Source organism: Saccopteryx bilineata, chromosome 6, assembly GCF_036850765.1.
Source record: "Saccopteryx bilineata isolate mSacBil1 chromosome 6, mSacBil1_pri_phased_curated, whole genome shotgun sequence".
NCBI classification, from domain to species: domain Eukaryota; kingdom Metazoa; phylum Chordata; class Mammalia; order Chiroptera; family Emballonuridae; genus Saccopteryx; species Saccopteryx bilineata.
The window spans coordinates 136,649,697-136,657,466 of NC_089495.1; the positions used below are offsets into that span (position 1 = coordinate 136,649,697).

Consider the following 7,770-nt stretch of genomic DNA (forward strand, 5'->3'; position numbering starts at 1 on the left):
TCCGTGCGTTGAGGGATTTCTACCTGGTCCTGTGGCTCTTTCTCTCTGTTTCTTTCCTGCACATTTCCTGGCAGATGTGGGAATCCTTACATCGCTCTCAACAAGTTCAATGTCTTTAAATAAACAATCGATTTCAAATCCACTTCATTCACACACATATTAGCCATGATCCACCGTCAAAATAGTCTTGTCAGGAATCACAAGGAGAATGTGTAAATGTATTAAATTCTTTCCATGGGCCAACTGCCTGGCTAAATAGTGTGGTTTAGTTGTTCTATTTCATCTTCAGAATAATCTTATATGTCAGGCTCTCTTGTAATTCCTATTTTGCTTATAAGCACCCCCTCCCCCAAATTTGCTAGCTTATGGTCAAGGTGAAACAAAGATTAAGCCACAATGTGGGACACCACTCTGGGTCTTCGCAGCTACGTGATATTGGCGATGTCAAACCTGGAAGGGACTGTAATGCTCCCCTGCCAACTTCTTCCCTGGACAGAGGGGGAACCACGGGAACCCCCTGCCCATGGAGTACAAGCCAAGTTACCAAGCAGGTTCCCACCACCCATTCCCATGTCGCTCTGAGCATGATGCGTGGGCACAGGACTGTTCTGTGGAGTCGGCTCTGTCCGTGATGTGTTCTGTCTTAATAAAGGATGCTTCTCCCGTGGAGTCTGAAATGTTTATATGTCAGCCTGGAGGCCATTGATTGGACATGCCTGTGAGGGCCCTCTGTGGGTCTCCATCGGGGTGGGCTGAGGCTGCGGCAATTTGCAGGCTAGGTCACATGTTGTTGCAGAAGCCATCTTTACCACTTGTTCCTAGCACAGGGCTAGGCCAAGTAATCAAAGGTGACAAGCTTTCTCTGCTCCCAGTCTGCACGGGGCTTTGTTCTGCGATTGGAAAGAGGCAGGGGTGGGGGTGGGGAGAAGACAGTATCATTGTCAGAGAACTAAGACAAACATTTTCTTGGCAAACGTGAGGTGCATGTACGTGGAGCTCACGGACAACTCCTCACCGTGAGCGACCCTTCCCTGCACCCCGGCCCTGGCCAGAGCGGAGCCAGCTCCTGGTGCTGGTGGGTTGGGGCTGACTTGGAATGTTTGGTTCCCTGCTGTGGCTCTGGGAGGCTGGATAAAGGTGGTTGGCTAGCCACCTGGATGACTCAGGTGGTGTCCGTAAACGGACATAGTGCAGACACCACAGTCTCTTCCCTTCCAGTCTCTCACGAAGTCTCGACCACATTTTGGCTTAGAGGTGAATGCACAAAAAGAAAGAGAGAGAAAAGAAAAGAATCTTCGAAATGTCTTCCTCTGTCATGTGTCAGCCCTTCACACATTATCTTTAAAGCTTTGCCAATGTCCCGCACAGGAGGAGATGTTTATCGCCATTTAAGTGAGGGGTAGATGAGTTGGGGGAGGGTGGTTTGGACTGACTTGCCAAAATCATATACCACAGCGTGCAGGAAAGGGGGTGCGGTGTGGTGTGCTGGTAACGGCAGCTAGGGCTCTGGGTTTCCTGCTGGGAAAGGTCTCATTCCTGGAGACTTCCTGCAAGTTGGCTTTGAGTTGGGCTGGCCTCTCACAATTTTGAGTGTGATTGGTAAATCTAAGCCTTTTCCTTTCCTTTTTTTTTTTTTTTATAAATGTGATTTTTGTTTCACTCCCAAACAGGTGCAGCACAGAGAAACATCTTTCATAGACATCAGGTATTGCGTGATCATATCATCGTCATTCAGGGACCATGACACTGTGAATAGGAGGCCTGTGTGAGCTGGTTAGACCCACAGGGACTGAGCCTCTCAGTGAGCTTTAGGTAGTAAAATTCTCCATTCTTCGTGAGATATCTGGTTTCCCCTTTACGTCTTTGGTCTTGGCCGCACTCGGAATTTTGGATGAACACTTCCAACAGCAATGAGGGTGCTCAGTACAAAGTTGGTCACTGTCTTTAAAAATCTCAGGTGCGGCTTGATAGCTCACAATGATGTCTTGTTTTGAACCTAGACTCCCCTCCCCCCAACACACACATTAACTCTTTTTCTGCTGAGTCTTGCCAAGTGATGGTGTGACAAATACCATGTTGGTCTCTGTGTGTGTGTGTGTGTCTGTGTGTGTGAGACAAAGACAGAGAGAGGGACAGATAGGACAGACAGACAGGAAGAGAGAAAGAGGCGAGAAGCATCAATTCTTCACTGCGGCATCTTAGTTGCTCATTGATTGCTTTCTCATATGTGCCTTGACCAGAAGCTACCTCAGAGCGAGTGATTCCTTGCTCAAGCCAGCGACCTTGGGCTCAAGTTGGTGACCTTGGGTTTTTAAACCTGGGTCTTCCACCTCCCAGTCCAACGCTCTATCCACTGCACCACCGCCTAGTCAGGCTATGTTGGTCTTAATCAAAGTACAAATTCCAGAGTATTACCCATACCATAGTTAACATGGGTCATTCTTTGTTTAGAATGTGTACAACATGCCAGAACACTAAAACAATTCTTTTGTTTGTTTTTATTTTTATTTTTTTTAATTTTTTTTTGGTATTTTTCTGAAGCTGGAAATGGGGAGGCAGTCAGACAGACTCCCGCATGCGCCCGACCGGGATCCACCTGGCATGCCCACCAGGGGCGATGCTCTGCCCCTCCGGGGCGTCGCTCTGTCGCAACCAGAGCCTCTCTAGCGCCTGGGGCAAAGGCCAAGGAGCTATCCCCAGCACCTGGGCCATCTTTTGCTCCAATGGAGCCTTGGTTGCAGGAGGGGAAGAGAGAGACAGAGAGGAAGGAGAGGGGGAGGGGTGGAGAAGCAGATGGGCTCCTCTCTTGTGTGCCCTGGCCGGGAATCGAACCCGGGACTCCTGCACGCAAGGCCAACGCTCTACCACTGAGCCAGCCGGCCAGGGCCTGTTTTTATTTTTTAAAAAGAAGATAAATATTATTGATTCCTGAAAGAAAAGACTTGTCAAGGGAATTTCTTGCAAGAGCAAACCCTTTATTAGAAACCACGCTAGACCTAATTCTGAAGGCGTGGATAGACGTCTCCTAGTATTTTGTACTGTCACGTCATATATGACACCTAAAGATGAGAGTGATTCTATTTAATCTCACTTATATTAAAAGAGGACTAACCTAATGAGCAAAATCAGATGTAATTAAATTTACCTAAATGGCAGTTTTTTCAGAGCCATTAATAAAGCAGAAAGTTAAAAGCTGCTTGTTAAAGAAATTAAAGGTCAAGGAATCCATTTCCCCTATTGGATGTCACTCCCATGTAAACCGACCTGCACAAACCATTTTCCAGGGTGAGATACTGCAAGTGAGTAACTGGGCTCCGCAGTCGCAGCAACCTGGGCGGTTCCCGCGTTGCTGGGATTCCCGACTGCGACACAGAATCTCCATCCCTCCTGTCTGTTCTCCTCGTTGATGCAGGGGCGTGGCCGCCGAGCCCAAGGATGGTGGGGATCAGGATGGACCCGGTGTGAACACTCGCCTCTGCCCGGGAGCCGCACCTCTGCATCAAAAAGCTGGTAGTCACATCCACCCGAGGAGGGGAGGAGGAATTCTCTACCAAACTGCTTTCCACATAGCTTATACTCAATAAATGCTGTGTACTACGTTTGTTCTTATTGTACCCGGAGCTGTTGTTTACATATAACTTCATGAAATATTTAAAATATTTATGTTTGATGATTATTGCTAAGATAAACATTTGTAAGATAATTATGACCTTTGGGGGCCAGTTATACGGTCGCACACCCTTTTTCAGAACCCGTGTATCCAGTTTGCTGTGCCATGCACATGCCTCTCTGTACAGTGGGCTCTGAGCAGCAGGAGACAGGATTCTATAGCATTGCCTGTATTGGAGCCTTGGTTTCACAGGGACAACAGACAGTCCTGTTGACTCTTCCTAACGAGAATAAGAAGAAAGGCTTAGTGCGTGTGCTCCAGTGCTGTACCCCAGGAAGCCCCTAGACAGCTTTGTGGATCTAGTCACCCTCTAAAAATTCACACAGTTGGAACCCAGGTGGACTTCCTGGAGAGGTTTCTGTAGGGAGGAAGGATGTTCAAATCTATGAACACATCACTACTTTTCATAATGAGTAAATAGACCTTTCTAAAAACAAAACAAACAAAAATGAAAACTACCAACCTTGTTACAAACCTAACGAGAAAGATACAGAAGAACCACCAACAGAACAACATACAGATGCGTTCAGAGATCAGAAATGAGAACCCTATGGAGAAGGTTTTGCTTAAAATACATATGGGATTAAGGGAGGAGAAAAAGCAGGAAAAAAAAGAAGCGTGCTTTGAGATTGTGCCAAATTTGAAATCATTTAAATAAATAATTTAAGCTTAGGAAAAGTATAAGAGGTGCTCTGTTGTTCTCCCGGGCCGATCAGCAATGGCAGCAGGGACCATGCAGGCTCTCAGGCCAGACCTGGACTTGGACACTCCCATCTGGAGGCTGGCTCTGGAAATGAGACTCTCGTGTGACAACACATGGTGCTTCCGTGAACGTTCCTACAGGTGACACACTGCTTGCTCTAGCTTCAGCTTGAACTTCCCTTTTCCTCAAGCAGTGAGGAGTAAGCGTAAGACCAGAGTGAAGGAAAAAGGCACGCAGCTTGTCTGGTTCTGTGCAAAGGATCTGGAGAGGCTCGTGGGGTGGGAACTCACAGCCATACCCTTCGTGGCCAGTCCGCTGTCCCACACTTCATTTTCGTATCCTCTGTCATGACTCGTTTCTTGGACTCGCTCGAACTAGAACAATGACATTGTTCAAAGAGGTGTAGTTCTCCCAGCGTGTTGATGCTGGGCTTGAGGACCGATATCAAATAAAGGATGTGCTTGAATAAGTCACTTCATGTGACTTCTATGTCTTTCCACATTCCTTGGCAGGATGCTGTCCATGACAAATAAGGCTTGTGGTTTCAAAAAGTAAAATTTCTTTCTCAGTCTCCAGACCATGTGGCTCCTTCACCCTGTAGCCCCAGCCTTGTCCTCAGAGCACTAGCCTGAGGCCTCGGCGTGCTCGGGTTCGCCCTGCGCACCTGCTGTCAGGGTGGCGTGCACCGTGGGAAGCCCAGGGCTTGCAGAACCACTGCCTGCCCTTGCAGCCGGCTGAGCACACTCTCAGGGATTTTAAGAGGCCTGGACCACGTGGAGGACACATGCTTGGGGTGTGACCAGGTGGGCACAGGGCCCACAACACTTCACTTGAGAACAAATTAAATGCAAGGTAAATGTAAGAGCAAGTCACCTGGTATTTGGCACATGGCCCACCTCCGGCTTCCTTGGGCATAGTCATGGAGGTGTGCTACCTACCTTGCTGAGGCAGGGGAGACTCTGCTAACCATGCAGAGTCTAAAACGCACCTCCCCGGGCAGGTATGTCTCCAAAAGATTCTGATGATGCACTTGTCTTTGAAGAATAAACTCAGTGACCGGTTAACTGGGTCCTCTCTAGTCTATGGTGGAGTGCTCTCTGCATTGTTTGGCTTTCTTTGTTTATATGATTCAGCCAAATCGATCTGGTTAGCACCTTCTACATCCCCTGTGCTTCTCCAACCCTGCGTCTATGTTCATGCCATTCCTTCTTACACAGAATGTCCATTTCCTCCTCCTTCTCTACCTGGAGCCACGTTGTCATCCAGGTACCAGGCGGTCAAAGCACAGACCTCTCCTTATCTGCAGCCCAGAGCACCTGGCCCACGCTGAGAGGCACATGGCGGTGGGAAGTCCTGGATGAAGTCTGCCCACTAATTCCAGCGACAGGCTTGATGAGGGTGTCCAACTCACAGACACCCAATTTCTCTACCCCTAACAGAGGGAATGCAGGCCTTATTTCTAAGAAGTACTGTAATTCTCAGAAATGAGATACCAAGGAAATATCAAGAAGCTAGTTGCTCAGAGCACTTCTAGCTCTTCCCCTTCCTGTCTGCACTTAATTATCTCTCTCTCTCTCTCTCTCTCTCTCTCTCTCTCCCCTGTGGCCTAAAATTATGCCCTAGGAGGCAAAGGAAAGATGGTACCCATGCCATAGATTTTTTTTTTGACAGAGACAGAGAGAGACAGATAGGGACAGACAGAGGGAAGGGAGAGAGATGAGAAAACCAATTCTTCATTGTGGCACCTTAGTTGTTCATTGATTACTTTCTCATATGTGCCTTGACCGCGGACCTTCAGCAGACTGAGTAACCCCTTGCTCGAGCCAGTGACCTTGGACTCAAACAGGTGAGCTTTGCTCAAACCAGATGAACCTGTGCTCAAGCCGGCGACCTCAGAGTTTTGAACCTGGGTCCTCCGTGTCCCAGTCCGATGTTCTATCCACTGCGCCACATGGTCAAACAATGTTTATTGTCAGTGTCATATTTAAGTGGCTTTGGGGCATTTGAAATAATATCTGTTATGGTAATGGCGGTTCAGCATTTTGCCTTTAAAAAATATTTTACAAAACACAATCTTGTTTCACCTCCTTTCTTATTTTTCCAATTTCCCAGGAGTGCCCCCCGGGCAAAGCACATAGATCCAAATGTCAAACCTTTGTTTTTTGGGTTGTATGAAAAAGTCATTTTTCACCAGAGAAAGTTGTATTGGTCTTCTACAGCTGCCATAACAAAACACCCCAGACTGAGGGGCTTAAATAATACACGTTTATTTCCTCACATTCCTGGAGGCCTGAGGTTTCAGATCAAGGTGTCAGCAGGGTTGGTTTCTGATAAAAACGTCTTCCTGGCTGACAGACATCCACTTCCTGGCCATGTAAACTCGTAGTCTTCCCCTACCCACTCCCCACACTCTTGTGCCCATGTAGAGAGGCACAACAGTGAGCTTTCAGGTGTCTGTTTTGTTAAGGACACTAATCCTATAAACCCAGGGTCCCACCGTTATGGCTTCTTTAACCTCGCTTACTTTCTTAGAGGTGCCATCTCAAAATAAAGCCACACTGGACATAGGACTTCAGCGCAAGAAAGAGGTGAGGGTGAGGGGAGAAGCAGAAGCATCAGTCAGCAATGACGTAGCGTCACCGCCTGGAAATAGTCCCAGTGCTGTCCATGGGAGGGGGGGAGGGTACGAGCAATCCCCCTCTTTGCTCGTTGGGTTGACGTATAAGAGGAGTAACCACAGGGTCCCAGTCTCCATTTCCCACTCTTTCTAAACTTCAGTTTTGTTTTGAACCAAAACCCTCAAACTCTGGTTTTTACCAGTGGCTTTCTGACTCTCGATGACAAGATTTCTCTAAAGGAAATGAAGACGTTGACGATATATCTGGTCAACGTGCTGAACAGAATGCTACCTACGTGCTCTGCATCTCAGGATTCTGCAGAAAATGCATATTTTCGTGACTTGTTCATCATATATATATATATGATATATGTATACATATATATATATATGATGACATTATAGGCTCCGAAAATACAGTGTGTCCATAAAGTCATGGTGTACTTTTGACAGGTCACAGGAAAGCAACAAAAGACGATAGAAATGTGAAATCTGCACCAAATAAAAGGAAAACCCTCCCAGTTTCTGTAGGATGATGTGGCAGCATGTCCGCATGCGCAGATGATGACTTAACACCGTGTATACAGCGAAGCAGCCCACAGCCATGCCAGTTGAGATGTGGACGGTACAGAGGAAAGTTCAGTGTGTTCTGTGGCTAGCTATATTCGAATCCGTGACCAAAGTGCAACGTGAATATCAGCACATTTATAATGAAGCACCACCACGTAGGAATAACATTACTCGGTGGGATAAGCAGTTGAAGAAAACGGGCAGTTTGAT

General features: G+C 47.2%; 1 non-coding gene across 1 annotated transcript; it reads right to left on the reverse strand.

Moving 5' to 3' along the window:
- Positions 1–2,811: 2,811 nt before the first annotated feature.
- On the reverse strand, positions 2,812–2,887 carry TRNAA-UGC (transfer RNA alanine (anticodon UGC)). Its single transcript has one exon. It is a non-coding gene; the product is annotated as a tRNA-Ala (tRNA).
- Between the last annotated feature and the right edge of the window lie 4,883 nt (positions 2,888–7,770).